Here is a 15,763-nt window from a genome sequence, read left to right on the forward strand (position 1 = left end):
TGCATCCATTGGACCAGTAGGATATAGATTATAATAACATAGTTTCTATAGGTATTAGCAACAGTGCAACCATTCCCAGAACACATTTTTCGGGTTCTTATTTTAATTATCTTATCAACTTTTTATCAACTTTTTAGATGAATGGCCTTTTCTTGCAGTGCAGTAAGAAGAATTTCTTCACAGGGCTACTTAGTGAACATCATTCTGCACAAATTTGCTTTACAAGCAGTAGAGAACAACATTTGCTCCTCATATTCAACGTGGAATCAGACATTTGCGAGGGAAATCAGATCCATGTCACAGCATTTAAGAGGTCACCTGAACCACTTCAGGCACTCTCATGACTGAATCCGAAATTTCTCATGCTGAGATAAGAGAATGGAATGGGGATCAAAAGACTTCTGATCTACCAAAAGATCAGGCTGCATAAAATCTCTTCACAAGTACCAAAAATTATGAAGAGTATTGCTTTATAGGTGCAAATTCTGATAGTTTTATATGATTTCTAGTGAGGTTAAATTTTAAAAATCCAGATTGTTTTAAAAGCTGCAGCAGTCATCATTTATTCAGCTGTGGGCTGTTCTTCTGCAGCCCCTCGTGTAACAGGAAACTGGCTCATGGCTCTGAAACAATAATATTACTTTTCCCAATTTTGTAATCAAGTTTTCTGCATCATGTGTTCAAGAGGTGATAACCTTTCAACCATTCCTGCTGAAAGAAAACTCACCAACAGAGGGGGTTTATGACTCCTTGCCATCTTTTCGTTTCAGTTCACAAACCTGTGCCAAATTCTGAACTCTTTATCTACTTTAAATTTAGCCCAGCAGATTTCCATTAACATGGGAATACATATTGTGGTTTTCACTTCAGAAATTACCTAATGGAGAGAGAGAAAAAAAAAAAAACCTAAAACAAACAAAAGAATACATAAATCTCAGAAGATATATTGATTTATTCCTCCAATAATTGTAAAACTCAGGTCAAAAGTATAATAAAGATATTAATTATAAAAAAGGCAAGATGTCAAGGCCACTTTTTCTTTCAACAGCCCTGTGCTGAAAGCTTAAATTCCCTCACTACAGATATCATGTTATAAAAAAAAATAATGCATCAGAGAGGAGATTACTGAAAGTTATGGATGGACCAGTTGGGCAACTAATCGGTCCTTAATGGCTTTCCAAAGTAGCCCATAATCTCTGGTAAAACCATCTCTGGAGGGTCTGTGTGATGTATTATGTAATAATTGTGGTGCTTCTAAATATGGTTCGTGCTACACTGATTGCAGCCCCGTCCCATCCATTTTGTGAGGCTGCACTGGAATTCCTGGGGTTTGTTCCATCAAAACCGAGCGCTTCTGCAGTTGCCAACGTTTCTGATTGTGACATTCACTTTGGTTCCAAGCACGTGGAGTGGCCACGGTTTGGGGAGAAGGGAAATGCTGACTGGGAAGAGGAAGTCTGGGCCTTTTGCCCTTCCTGCTCTTCATGAGCTGATTTAGACATTTGAAATGGTGACAAGAAACCAGAGGACACGGGAAGGAGCTGCAGGTCCAAACACGAGTTAATCTTTTGTTTCAACTGCCCCTGTGCATCACTGGAACTGAAGTTACACGTGCCCACCAGCATCTCACAGCTCTGATTTTAAAGGAGGACAAATATTCTCAGCACCTAGGAAAATCTGAACCCAGTAGAGAATTCCTCCTCAATTCACAGAGCAACCTGAATTAACCTGATTTCACCCTTTGCTCCAAGTTTCTCTGACCCAGGAAAGCCTTTTCCAGGAGCACAGGAAAGGGTTTAGCACAGACCAACACGTGGTAGCAGCATCCAGCCTCTGTCAGAGCAGTCCTAGGGCAGGAATAATCCTCCCAGCCATACCTTCTGTTCCCTCCTCTTCCCCCACACCAGCAGATGCTGGAGCCTCCCAGACACACACTTCTCACCCAGGCACCAAACAAAGAAACAGAAATCTGGATCAGCCTCAGTCCAGCTGTTCCACCCCACAGGACTGATGTGCAATGGCCAGAGTGAAGAAAATCTTGGAGATACCCCTTATTTTTGTGGTTAAAACCATCTTAAATTAATATATTCAGCTGTAATTATGACGAATCAGTCTGTTCAATTATTTTTTATACAACTGTGTTGTTACAGTTTAGCTACGTCATATCCTAGATACAAGATAAAATAGGAGCAAAATATATTTAATACAGAAAATTCACATTATTGAGTAGGTTCAGTGGGTTTTTCTGTTCCCCCTGACCCAAGAACTCCTCTTCTAATATTTTGGGAGCTACCACCATCAGCACAGTACAAGTGACAAAGCACAACAGCTGGATCTGAAATTGCAAATCCACCATGAAGGGGTGAATACACGAGCTCCAGTGGCTGCTGCAGGCAGAAATATCTGTTAGAGGCATTTGAACACCCCAAAAAAGGAGGTTCAGACAGCAGAACGTCTTGTCCTGGCTCTTCTGGCATGACTTTAGAAGGTGTGGTCTCTGAGATTAATCCCAAGAGCCACAGCACAATAAGACACAAGAAAGGTCCAACTCTCCCCTCAATTCCCAGATATTTTCATCCTGGGCAGTGATGATGTCAAAATGCAGCACAGGATTTTCTGCTTAAGTGTTCGGGTGTTTTTTGTTTTGTTGTTTTTTTACTTTTTCCAAGAACAGGAAATATGGGTTGAGTACTACTGTAAAAAAAAAAATCACACATTGCTATTACAGGAGGGAACTTGGGATGAGTGCAATTACATCAATATTATTGTAATTAATGATTACATCATGCTTTAGAAAAGGAGCACAGAAAAGGTTGGTATTAACATGCAAGACACGGCAGAGTGATATCAATACTCATTTTACTGTTCAAGGTTTTTTTTTTAAAAAAAAAAAGCTAATAGCTGTCAAAAATACCCATTATAGGCTAGTCTATAATTTGTAGAAGTCAAGTAATACATTTTTTCTGAAGGTATAATGGATGCTCCATGGAGCAATTATTTTAGAAAGACAACTTCATCTCAGCTGTCTCATGCCAGCAGAACTATTTAAGAGCCAGAAATGCATAATTCAACATGGAAGAGCTGTCAGATTTGAGAATACCTTTAAATTATAAAAACTTAGCACCACTAGTCAGTTATAATTATAATGGCAATGTAGTTTTCTGTCGTTTTATCATAGCAAACATCTCTTAAGAAGCAATTTCATGTGTTAAAATATTTTGGCAAAGTGACTTTTGATTCTAAAGGGATACAGATTATCCAGTTTTATACCTGAATATTTTCCTCAAATTGAATGTAACAGCTAACATCGCACAAGATGGCAAAGCAAGAGTGTTATTAAAATCCCATTGGAAATTGTTACTATGAAACAATGAGCAGCATAACTCACTAGGACAGGTCAAGTTATGCACAAAAAATATTATTTTATTACAAAATATGACAAGACAGTTTTTCAGCAGACAGTCAATTATTTTATACAGCGCGCAGCCAAAACACAGAAGGCAGTTCTTCTTTTGACTTTGGCTTCTTTTAGTGGCTAGAAAACCAAATTATGAATCACTAAATAGTCACTCAGATGGGTTTAGGACCAACAAAGCATATTAAAAATGCTCTCAGAAAATTAAGGTAATATTTTAATCCTTTCCAATTTTTTTTTTTTTTTTCCGGGATATTGCAAGGGAAATTCTTTTCCCTTTAAGCAGGACCAGAAAAATTCTCTTGGTTTCAGTCAGAAAAAAAGGCTACTGAGTTATTATCAGGTTATATCAGACACCCAACAAATGGCTTTTGGCATTTCCCTCCAAGATCTGGACCCAGCCACCAAAGGATCATTCCAGGTCATTACCGGGGCTCGAGTTCATTTTCTTTTCTCACTTTGTTTGCTGAGACCCACAGCAGGTCCCACTCCTTTCCACTACAGAAAAAATCTAAAGCTAATTTTTTTGTTTTGCTTTGCTTTTCAAGTGAATTATCAAGAATTTTATAAATTGCGCTCAGTTTGCTTCAAAATTCAGAACATCGCTATGGATTTTTTAAAAAATGTTCACAAATAGCTCGTTCTTCAACCTGTCCCTTCATTTCATGGAATTATCTTTTAAAAAATGTTCATCCAAACCTTCACATGGTCATTTTTCCGGCTAATTAGCTTTTTTGATGCTGCTGCTGCTGCTGCTGCTGCTGCTGCTGCTGCTGCTGACCATCGCACTTCCCAGATTTCTCCTGTCCTCTCTGCTCAGCCCACACATGCAGTGAGCAGAGAAGCATTTCCCCCCTCATGGGCTGTGGTCAGTTGGTTTTATTTCTAGATATTTGCTGAACAACACTGCATGTATTCAAGTCCATGATTTATTTTAAACAACTCAATCGTCCAAAGTGCTCACAGCAAATTTTAAGCAGGTCTGTGATGGGAAGAAGTTGAATTTTAGCATTAAATGTAACAATTTGGTGGTTGTTCTTGGAATTTAATGCAAGTTCTTGGAATTATTCTGGCAGTCAAGTTACTTCATGATAAGAAAGGAGGGTAGGAATTATGTCCCTCCTTTTTTTATTTACACCTCTTTTCCCCCAGCAGAGTGAGATGAGATTACACCCAAAAGATGGAAAGTTTTCTTATTCTGTCCCCAAAGGGAGAACCAGCACATTAACAAAGAGCTGAGAAACAGGAGATCGACTTCAGAAAATATCAATTTCTTGTTCCTATGGCCGCAACATGATGTAGTATTGCATAACATAATACAAATTAAGGAATTAAATTGGTTTCATTTCATCTGATTTCCTGGCAGGCTTTAATGTGTTAAGTATTTACTAAAGAGGCAATTGGGATGCATGCAGCATTCGGAATCATAATTTATTAACACATCTTCAGTAGTGGCACACATTATCTTCCACAGTCTCACCTGTAAATTTCTGGGTTAAATCAGGTTCCGTCCCAACAGCACATTCGGTCTCAAGACACCCAGTGCTGTTTGCAACCAGCAGATTTCCAGCACTCTGCAACTTTTACCTTTATTCTGCATTTTTTTCATTAACACACAGATGTAATTGCTTAAACGGAGCTTTAAAATTAATGCTATAAATACAAATTTGGGGTTTGCAGGACGCCCTCACCGTAGACTTTCAACGAGTCAACAAAACCGTAAGTTTGCCACTCTCCACTAAACAACACGCAGGCAATTTACTAATAATGAATAATAAATATATTTTAATAGCTCCTTGGTTTGCTGTGCCACAGATTTGATTTAAGAGTGGCTGGGGGCTGCCCCATCCTCTGCAGACGTGGCCAGGAAAGGTTGTGGAAGGGGTTGGAGCCTTTGTTCCAGAGAAACTCCACAGATTTGCTTCTGAGGGAGGTTTTCATCTCCTTCCTACGTCCACGCTGAAGGAGCACTAATAATGCAAAGCTGCTGCAACCACTAAATTTCCCATCACATAATTAAAATTAGCAGAGTTGGGACTTCACGCCTGTATGCTCCACAACAAGGGAAATGTTAATATTGCATGGTTTGGAGGGAAGGAAAGAAAAACTTTCCCAGTTTTTTACGGCAGCAGACACATTCCAAGAGAAAGTAGGGAGTTAACTGGTTTCCAGTGATGTTTTACAAAATCCAGATTTTTGAATCCATTCCTGATTATTGCAATGGTTTGAACAGCCCTACAAAACCACTGTTTTGTGGTTGGGACCTGGATTGTCCTCTGTGCACCATGAACCATGTGGATCTCTCCCTATATCATTGCAATCCACTGAGGAATAGGGGTGGGGGGAAAAAAAGATATTTTAATATATTTTTACCACAAAAAAACTACTCCAAATACAGCATTAAAAGGTGTTAGATTTTTTTTTTTTTCCTCCTTCACTTTACATAAAGCTCCACTCAAGGACATATTGCCTCCTGCCTTCCCCTGACACCAAGTGTATTTACAGTAGGGCCTAAAAGTTTTTACTCCAGTTTCTCAGTCCAACACTCTTGAATTCGATTAATGGAGACATTCGAGCACTTACGTCAAGTTATGCTGCATATAAATGGGGATAAAAGGATTACCAGGTTATAAATCAATTGAGAGATTCAGGGATATAAATCTCAGGGACACTGGGCTTCAGCCTTAATGGAAATGCAGAATTCCATTGGCTAATCACAATTTAGATTGCCACCAGATACATCACTGAGTTTCACTGGGTGTCCTAAAAAAAAATATCTCCCCAGCATTGAGGAGAGGTGTGAAAATTAGAAAAAAAAACCTTTAAAGGTATCCCAAAAAATCTGCTTCCATGTTTGCAGCAAACTCGGAAGTAAACTGAGCTGACAAAACTGATTTTTTTTAGACAAGGAATTCAGCTACATCATTATGGTTGTAGAAGTAATTGTTCTTTTTTTACATGGTTAATGCAAAATAAGAGGATATTTTACCTAAATTAATCTCTTAGAAAAGTAGATTTACATATCTGAGAGAAAAATAGGCATAAGGGTAAGTATAGAAAACTATACACGTACAGAAATGCAGAATTCGTGCGACAAAGTTGTGTCACGGCCAAGGTGAAAAATGTTTTACAATGCCTTGAGTCCCTTAAGGAACTTCAGTTTTGCAGAAATGTAACTTTAAAATAAGTTAGAAAAAAGAGAATTCCTTGCCTTTGACAAAAGAGTGCAAGATAGAGGAAAAGCTCTAACATGCAGAAAAGAAAAGTGAATATTTGAATATTCCAGGTACCCTGCTTGGGTTTTTTTCTGGAGAGAAGATTAATCGGGTCAAAAGGCAGAAATCTCAAACCTGGTGCTGAGGAATAGAGGAGGAGAGAGTAACAGCTGGGAAGAAACCAGAAATCCTCACTTCAGCACCACTGGGAAAGGGGGAAGGACTTTGTGGGAACACAAAGGCTCCACTTTCCTCAGGGGCACGATAACTTCTGGCTGTGTTTGACAGAGAACATTTCTGCTGAGCCCTGGAAGAACTTGGAGCCAAGGAGAGGCAGTGGGAAAGGGAATGCTGGGCTGGATCAGTGAAAATGTAAAGGACAGTTCATACCCAGAGGGTCCCCTGGGAGTTTATAAACTCAGTATTTGATTCTTAGAACCAATCAAAGACAAACAAGTCGAAAACAACTCAACTCATGCGCTGATTATTTGAGGGGTTTTGCAGGCTATGATGTATTTTAAGCTTATCTAGCACCTAATATTATCATTAAAATGACCTAATGTTCAACTGAGCACCGCCCTATCCTCTAGATATGAGCAGGGAAAATCTATTTTAGAGGCTTTCTTCTGTAACAAAAAAAAAGCCATATTAGAAATCCTGTTGTATTAAGCACAAAACTTCTCCATGGAGAGGCTCTTGCAGGTTTCCATAAATGTTGCCGTGCATTTCCACACCCAAATGTTTCCAAATAAGGAAAAGGGGTTTCAGTTTCACCCCTGATTTCTAAGGAAGAAGCACCAGGACTTTCTGTGTTTCTCTCACCGTGGTTGGCTCAGTGTCAGGACAGGAGCGCTGGTTGGATTTTGGAAATGTTCCTCAAAGCCTGTGGCTGTTTCTGTTGGGCAAACCAAATTATCCCTCCTTGGTGGTTGGATACTTCTTAAGAAGGAGCACAGAAGTCCTCAGGGATTTTTGGGGTGCCTCAGCCTGGTGTAAGGGGCTTTCCTGCACCTGAGCACAGCTTTTTGTTTTGTTTTTGTACCGTTTGGTTTTTTATCATTTATTAAAAAGTTGTTTTTCAAAGCACACTTGATCAGGGACACTGGCAAAGGGCCACATTTTGAGTGAAAATTGGGGCTCACCACAAAATGGCTGAGGTTAATTTTTTAAAAAAATGTGATTAATTTTAGAGCCAAGGCAAAGAAACAACAGAGTGGAAGGCGTGGGGGTCATTTCCAACTGCTCCTTCATAGTGTGCTTTGGCTCAAGGCCAAAAAACCTTAAGGGGAGACCCTGCAATCAAATACCTTTAACTAATTTATTTATTTCTTTTAATAGTAAAGATTTAGAAGCACTTTGGTGTTATCTGACAAGGTTGGGGGCTTTTTGAAATCCCCACCCTTTCCTTTTTGGCAGGCAGCCAAATGTACACACCACGTACAACATTAAATATTGCCTAAATTACTATTACCTAAATTATCAATTATCAAATTGATTGATATTATTACCTAAATTATCAAATACAGTTATTACTTAAAATCTCTCCAATGGCATGCATAGATTTCAAAAATCATGGCTTGATACATTTTTTAGGAAATGTTTCACCTGTTATTTGGAAGGATCTTGGAAATCCAGGAATTTTGAAGACGAGAGGAAAGAGTTGCACTCTATTAGATTTGTTCTGCCACAATGGATGTCAATAAAAATACAATAACAATAGAGTTGCCACTAATTTTTAAATATCCTCCATAATGTATAGCATCCCCCATTCAATGCCTTGCTTACAAACAGAACAATTGTTATTATCTATTTCAGACCTTTTGGATCCTCAGAATTTATTAGATATCTCAAACTTTCATTCATTCTGCACAGACATTTTAGTGACTGTAGTGATAATTGGTTCTGAAAGCAAGTTTTCCTCAGATATTTAGCTCTAAGAGGAAACCCTTGCCCTAAGAACACAAATTCACTTTTCAGCATTTCCCAATATTAATATTATTCCTTGTATGAACACTAATTATTGGCCAGACCAAAAACCACTGAAGTCATTCCTTGGCTTTGCAAATTTATATCAAGCTGTCTGAACATTCCAACAGCCTCTAACAGAACACAAAAAGCACCTTGTAGGACAGAAAAGGGGGGGAAAAAAACCATTTTCCTCAAGTTTGATGTTATCATCGTTATTATTCCAAAGCTTTTGCAAAGGTTAGCAGCTGTTTGTCACAAATAATACTACAAAGAAAGGATTTGTAACTGTAATTTTTGCACTCTTTCCTTTACTTGGGGCCATTTACTAAAGTAAATTACGGCAAGGAGTGGTTATTGTGCTAATGCAGGAAGAATCTGCCCTTTATAACTGCAAAATTTCATAATAATGTGTTTTACAGTGTGGTCCAAACCTGATTACTCAGAGAAAGGACAATAAAGAATGAAAGCAGATGCTCATTAGGAATGTTACAATATCAATGAAAAAGAAAAATTACTAAAAACCAACCCTACATTAAACCTCATATTGAATGACGAAATAGAAGACTGAGTTCTTCAGATTTTCCTTTTATAATAAAAGAGGAGACAAAAATGCATGTCTGTTTTCTAAAGATATGAAGTTGAGGAGCAAGAGTCTGACTATCTTGATAAATATTTGCAAAGATACATTATACTTTCCCTGTTTTGCTCTTTTGGATTATTGTTTTTCATGCTTCCAAAATTTTAGGGATTTTTTTTTTTAATTTTTGGGAATTTTTTCATTATTTTTTTATTTTGTTTTTGAATAAGGTTGGTAAGATTTTTGAGACAATGCAAAAAAAAAAAAACCTCAAAATTAAAATAAGACTAGTAATAATAAAATAAAGGTTATTATTCGTACTATAATAAAAATGTACTAATTAAATTCAAATAACAACCTCCTTTGAAGAAAAGACAATTACAACTGAACCGCAGCAGATGATAATGTGTCAGGAAAAGGATTTAAACCTGACTCTCAAGTTTGAGCATCCCCACCAAGACTGAGCATTAAATCCTATTTCTTGGTATCATATGGAAAGAATCTTCTTGAATTTTCAGGCTGAATGTTAAAATTTTAACACTGGAGGCAAGGAAAAAAAAATGAGCAGCAAAAAGAAAAGGGTGTGACCACGAGCTGGGCTCAAAAATCCAACCCTTTCTGCACTGGAAAATTGTGTGTTTTATGTGGAATCACAAACACCAAGTGAACCTGAAACCATCCAGGCTTGGTACTTCAGAGCACAGCTGGAATTTACAGCCAAAACTGATTCCTAAACACCTACCTGTGAAATGAATACTTCACTCCTTTTAATCATTTTCATACTTCTTTAATTTTGCCATAACCTGATCCTCACTAGAAAATTTTCAGTAAATTCCCTTGATTTCTGCCCATTCTGCAGCATGTCAAACACACCAGAATTCAGTGCAGCCACACGCATTGGAAGAAATGGTTTCCATTAATTTCCTTTTCTCCTATTGCAGGAACTCCTTTCTAACAGGAAAAATTCCCATCCATACGTTCAGGTACATGTGTCGATGCATCTGTGTGAAGTATTAGAAAAGTAAAGAAAAAATGGATTTTTGTTACAATTTTTATACAAGTGCATTCATATTTATTCATAAAATAAATGTATATTTACATATCTAAATCCATTTATATATATATATATATATTTTATATATTCATTTCTACTTCCATGTGTTCATGTATTTGCACATATAAGCACAAAAATATAAATATATTTGCATCTGTATGTACCCCTCTGATCTTCTTTCCTCACCAACCACAGCCCTTTATTCAGTGAAAGTTTCCAAGTGTCTGCACATTTATTTCTGGATAAAAGAAGCAGTTTGAGCTCCTGACCACCATTCTCTAACAAATAATTCTTTGTGGCTGTAATTAAGATGGCTCTGAAAGACTGCTGGGATGTCTTAGTGGTCTGGAGAGCACTCCCCCCCTCCCCTGAAACAAAATCCTTTATCACGTTTTTGAATTAATTATAAAAGTTAAAAATTAAATCTTTCTTGTGTCCCCCATAATAATCCTCCCAGATCAGTTTTTGTCCATATTAATGGAGAACACATCCCTAGTAAGATTTAATTTCAAACTTTTATAATTATGGTTAAAATTAAATCTTACTGTGGCTGTATTACACATTAACATGAATGAAAGCCAGCCTAGGAGGATTATCAATGGTACTCCAGCACGATTTATTTTTAACTTTTGCAATTAATTAAAATCTTTGGATAAAGATCTTGTTTTGGAGTGGGGGAGTCCCTATTAAGATGAAGCCCGTGAAGTGTTTCCATTCTTGTGCAGGGTATTGAAGATGGGAAGGCAAAGGCTGGGAGCTCAGGGAGATCATCCAATAAATCATTTCTCCCTGGCGCAGCAAGACTTAGTTCTGAGCTGCTTCTGCTCTGGAGAAAATGGTAATAACACACCAAAACACCAGTTTGCTCCTAAAAAACACTCAGCAACACCCAACAAGCTTGGAGACAATCTCACACCACCCAGAACACCATGAGAGGTATCATCCCGTTCCAGCTCTCCCTTTTTCTCTCATTTAAAAAAAAAAGTATTTTTAAGAGTAAAATTACTTTGCCTTGATTATTTTTGTGGTTTTCCCCACCAGAAATGAATTTAGCACGAGGTCTCCCTCACACTCAGCTTTGCTGCGCCAGCTGGGATTTGCCAGACAAAAAAGGGATGAAGCTCCCAGGGATCTTCATCTCCAGCAATGCTGAGCCCCTCAGGGGTCAGGTTTTTCTCTCTCACTGCACTCAAAGGTCTCCCAACCCTCTGTGCTCCCCTGTGGAGAGGCCACGGACTCACTGGGAATGCTGGAGTTTGGAAAAGCCCCTCCTGAGCACCAAGTCTGATCATAAACCCAACACTGCCAAGTTCACCCCTAAACCATGTCCCCAAGAGACATTTCTGGCACCAGCTGGGGATGGCCAGAGCTTAAAGTAAGCAGAATTAAATGTTGTTTTAGGGATTTTCCCCCTCCGAGAAGTTTCTTTAGTCAATGGCTTTATTCTTCCCCGATCAAACATCTTACACTGCTGAAAAGTTTTATTAGGCCAGAAATTATTAAAATTCCCTCTGACGAGCCAACACAGACTTTGCAATAAGGGCTTTGCAGCACCTGGCTTTTATAAAACAACTTTTTGCTTAGAATCAGTTCTGCCCCATCCCTGGAAGTGTCCAAGGCCAGGTTGGATGGGGTTTGGAGCACCCTGGGACAGTGAAAGGTGTCCCTGGGCATGGCAGGGGTGGCACAAGAGGAGCTTTAAGGTCTCTTCCAACTCAAACCATTATGGGATTGTCTAAAATGTGCCTTGGGGAAAAATAATCAAAAAGAGAAGCTGAGAAAAGACAAGGCCCAGAGAGAGAAATAGTCGTAGCCAGAGTCTGAATTAAATCTATGAAAGGGATCACACTTGGCTGGAAACAAAAGCGCTGTCTCCTACATGATTCTTTCAGCAATCAGGAAATGGGAACTTGCCCACTCTTTGTAAATATGAAAGTATTTATATTGCATCAAAAGGGTCTGCTTCCACTATCGTGTTTTTCTTCTAAGACAAACCGCAGAGCTCAAAAACTTTGGCTAACCTTGTTCTTCTCAGTGATTTGCTTTAAGCTGCATAGAAAGGATATCTCAGTTTGTGCTTCCCAGAAAATATCACCTGTAAAAGAAAATATTTATGAGTAAGAGAGAGAGGAGAGGAGGCCAGGAGGAACAGAGAAAACATAACCTTGCACATCCACCTTGGAAAACACGACAGCATTGCAATGAAAACATGAATGGCTTTTGTAAAACCAGAGGCTGAGACATCCTCACTTGTTCCTGTGCCCTTAAGGAATAAGTTTTACTCCCTTTTGGTGTTGTAGTTAATTTTCTGTAGGCAGTCAGTCATCCAGCAACCAAAGCTCTTCCAGAAGGAAAGTTGGAAATACCTCTTTTTTTGGTAATTATTAATCACAGTATTACTGAATATACAAATGGAAGAAAGATTGTCCCTAACACAAATAAATCCTTATTTATAATCCATTTATAAATCCAATATAATCCATTATATTTATATAATACATGTATTCATAAGGAGGTGAGTATTTTCCTCTCTTTTCCTTCCCAAAATGAAAGAGTATCCATATATGATATTTCCATGTAGTAATATCATGACTAGTCCTCAAATAATAATCCTAGTCAGTTCTGACACAACAAGGAATAAACTGTTCTACAAAGAAGGAGTAAAAAATTACTCCAGGAAAACTTCAACTACTCAATGAGATTTTCTTAAACAATCTCCTCCTGATTTGCTGGCACCTCTTCTTTTGTTCTCTTCCTCTGTTATCCTGTGAGCAGTGGTCTCCCATGCCAAAGGCCTTCCTTATCCTCTGTTTTCTACTGGAAGCAGTCACCTACTTCTAAGCAAAGTAAAATTTCAAAAATAAAAACAAAACAGCAAACAAGTCACTTGTAGATTTCCTTCCCCTTCATTGCTTGTTGCCCTGTGCATTCCCAACTGGAGGCCTTAATTATTTATTTGGGGAAGTCCTGTAAGCCATGTCATCACCAGTGCCGAGGAATTTTCTGGGAATGGTTTGAAATGTTTCCAGTTAAGCTCCAGACTTTACATCTCCAGAAGAAAAACTAATGTTTCCACCACATACTTTATTAAGCCCTTTAGGTCCTTTTACAAGGGAGGAAATACCAATTAACGTATAATTTAGCAGAACAAAATATTATCCCATTTCAACCAGTACCCACTTCCTTGAAGTTTATTCAGGCATTAATAACCATTTAATGCAATTTAACTACACTGAGGTATCCGTTACATTAATATCATATATCCATCAGGAAATTAGAGTTTTGTCTCTATGAATTTTGTATTACAAGAAAGTCTTTATAATTTTATTCTGCACTTTATGGTGGCTAATTTGAGTTTTAAAATGGTTCAGATAACTTCCCAGCCTCTCTCTTCTGTGCTGTAATATGACTAACAAATTGTTACTGATGTTAAAAGATCATGAAGACATCATTTATTAAACAGGGCGGGAGAGAGAAGTTTGAAAGAAGAGTGCATTTCCCAGATAATCCCTGTGTTTCCAGGAGCTGACATCCCGCCACGGGAACAAACACCATGGGCTGGGATGCTCAGGACCCTGGGCTCCACAGGAGTGGAAACAAACTCAAAAAATATTCCTGAATTGACTCTCTCAACCTAAAGAAATCCCCTGCCCACTCACCAGCAATATTTAACAGGGGCACTGGGCTGGAAGTCTAATGAAAAAGAGATTTTCCCCCATCCTATCTGGTCTGGGGAGTTGAGTTTAATGATAACCCAAAGAAAAACAGAAAATATTCCTAAAATCCTCAAATGTCAGACAAGCACTTGTAGGTACAGCTCCTCTGAAGTTTCCTCAGAGAAACAGAATAATTTTGATTATTGCAGCATCGGTTTGTTCATCTATTTAAATTCAAAGGTGATTTTACCTTTTTATGTTGTGAAAATATCAGAGTATACACATAGCTCTGATGAAAACAACCAGAAATAAAGTCTGAGACAATGTAAACTGATAACTGATTAAAAAATCAATTTTGCTGTTAAAGGTTTTAATGGTACTTAGTGTTTAATTCTGCATCATAGATTTTACCTGAATATTTGCCATTTTTTTTTCATTTCCTCTCCCAGTTAAAGAGAGATGAGAACACAAATTTCTCTTTCAGACTGGAGAATTTAAAGCTTTTTGTTGATGACTCCTTTCCTTAATAAGTATTGCCTAAACTGCAGTCCTTTATACATCTTTACATACATTTGTGCGTAGCAAGATGAGCAATAAATCTTAATTTTTACATATTGTTTTATATTGATTCTAGAATATCTTCTCCCTCACAAACTGCTCTGCTCTAAAGCATAACTTTTCACACATTTTTTTTTTTGCTCATGCTGTGAGTGCTTTTGAGGGAAAATCAGTTGAAAGGAGATGGTTTAGGTGCATCCCAAGGAATTTGCCAGCTCTGCCTACACCTCCCTCCCCTATCCCTACATTTCTCCGCAGATCCTGCAGATCACTCCTCTGGTAATTTGAGTCACCACCTCCTTAAGCCACTGGGGGGAAAAAAAAAAAATGGAAAACAAAACCCAGATGCATTTCAAGCTCTGAGGGTTAATTTAGGAAGAAAAGTGTTGTGTTCTGCCCTAACTGTATCCAAAAATTTCTCTGTGTGTTGGTTTGAGGGTCAGTGCACCTGGATTAGCTGGAAAAATAGTACAGTTTCAAGCATTAGGAAAAGAGACAAGACCTGTAGAAATTATCCTGTAAAAAGGGACAATTTTCCCATAAAAAGGGTTTATTGAGAGCCTGGGATGGGGGGAAGTGACCAACCCAGTGAGAAGAAGCCTCTCCCCACTGATTTCCACATAAAAACAAGTTCTCAGAGCATAAATCACAACCTTGGCTGTTGGAAGTAAGATGTTTTTGCTGTGAAGCCTTTGAATAAAGAAATGCTACAAAATATAAAGCTTTTTATGTCTCAACCAACAAGACAATTATGAATAAGCTCACAAACCTCTCAAAAGTCCCCAAACACAAAATATTGTAATGCTGCTACTCCCGTGATTTCCACACCCTGGGATAAAAACCTACCCTGGGCAAGCACTGCTTTGCCTCAGCCCTTTCCCAGCACAGTGCATTTTTCTGTGTCAGAAAACTACAGATTCTGTAAATATCTGAAGGTAAATTTTCCTGGGGTGCACGACTGAGTCACCTGGACGCCTAAATGAGATGGCAGAGAGTGTAGGAGGGTCCACCTTAAATTGCTTTTACTGACAGCATCACTACAGAATAAAAGATATCTGTCACATTGTTGATATGGATCTCCTCCTCATTGTGCCTTTTGGCATCTGTGGGTTGTTGGAGAAGCCCGAATCTGCCTTTTCTGCAAATTCTTTCAACTCTTTTAGTTATTTTTATTTGTCCAGCAGGCTTTGGGCTTGTCAAGCTTCGCCTATTGAGGGGAAGAGGAAAAATAGGCCCAATGCATTTTTTTAATTCCAGAAGTGCTCTCTGGCCAGAGGGAAGCGGCCAAACGCTTTGGTGGGAGAGTCAGCAACAGCAGAC

General features: G+C 38.4%; 1 long non-coding RNA gene across 1 annotated transcript in view; it reads right to left on the reverse strand.

Moving 5' to 3' along the window:
• Positions 1-9,709: 9,709 nt before the first annotated feature.
• The window catches only part of LOC136293024 (uncharacterized), a 32,854-nt gene continuing 26,800 nt past the window's right edge, over positions 9,710-15,763 (reverse strand). The window contains exons 2-3 of the long non-coding RNA XR_010722064.1: positions 12,251-12,324; positions 9,710-10,176 (exon numbers count right to left, since the gene is read on the reverse strand). This is a non-coding gene — a long non-coding RNA (uncharacterized lncRNA). The remainder of the gene's footprint in view (positions 10,177-12,250; positions 12,325-15,763) is intronic.

The sequence above is a fragment of the Chamaea fasciata genome, unplaced genomic scaffold (assembly GCF_029207755.1).
Source record: "Chamaea fasciata isolate MVZ Bird 193981 ecotype frontalis unplaced genomic scaffold, bChaFas1.0.hap1 SCAF_8, whole genome shotgun sequence".
Lineage (NCBI taxonomy): Eukaryota > Metazoa > Chordata > Aves > Passeriformes > Sylviidae > Chamaea > Chamaea fasciata.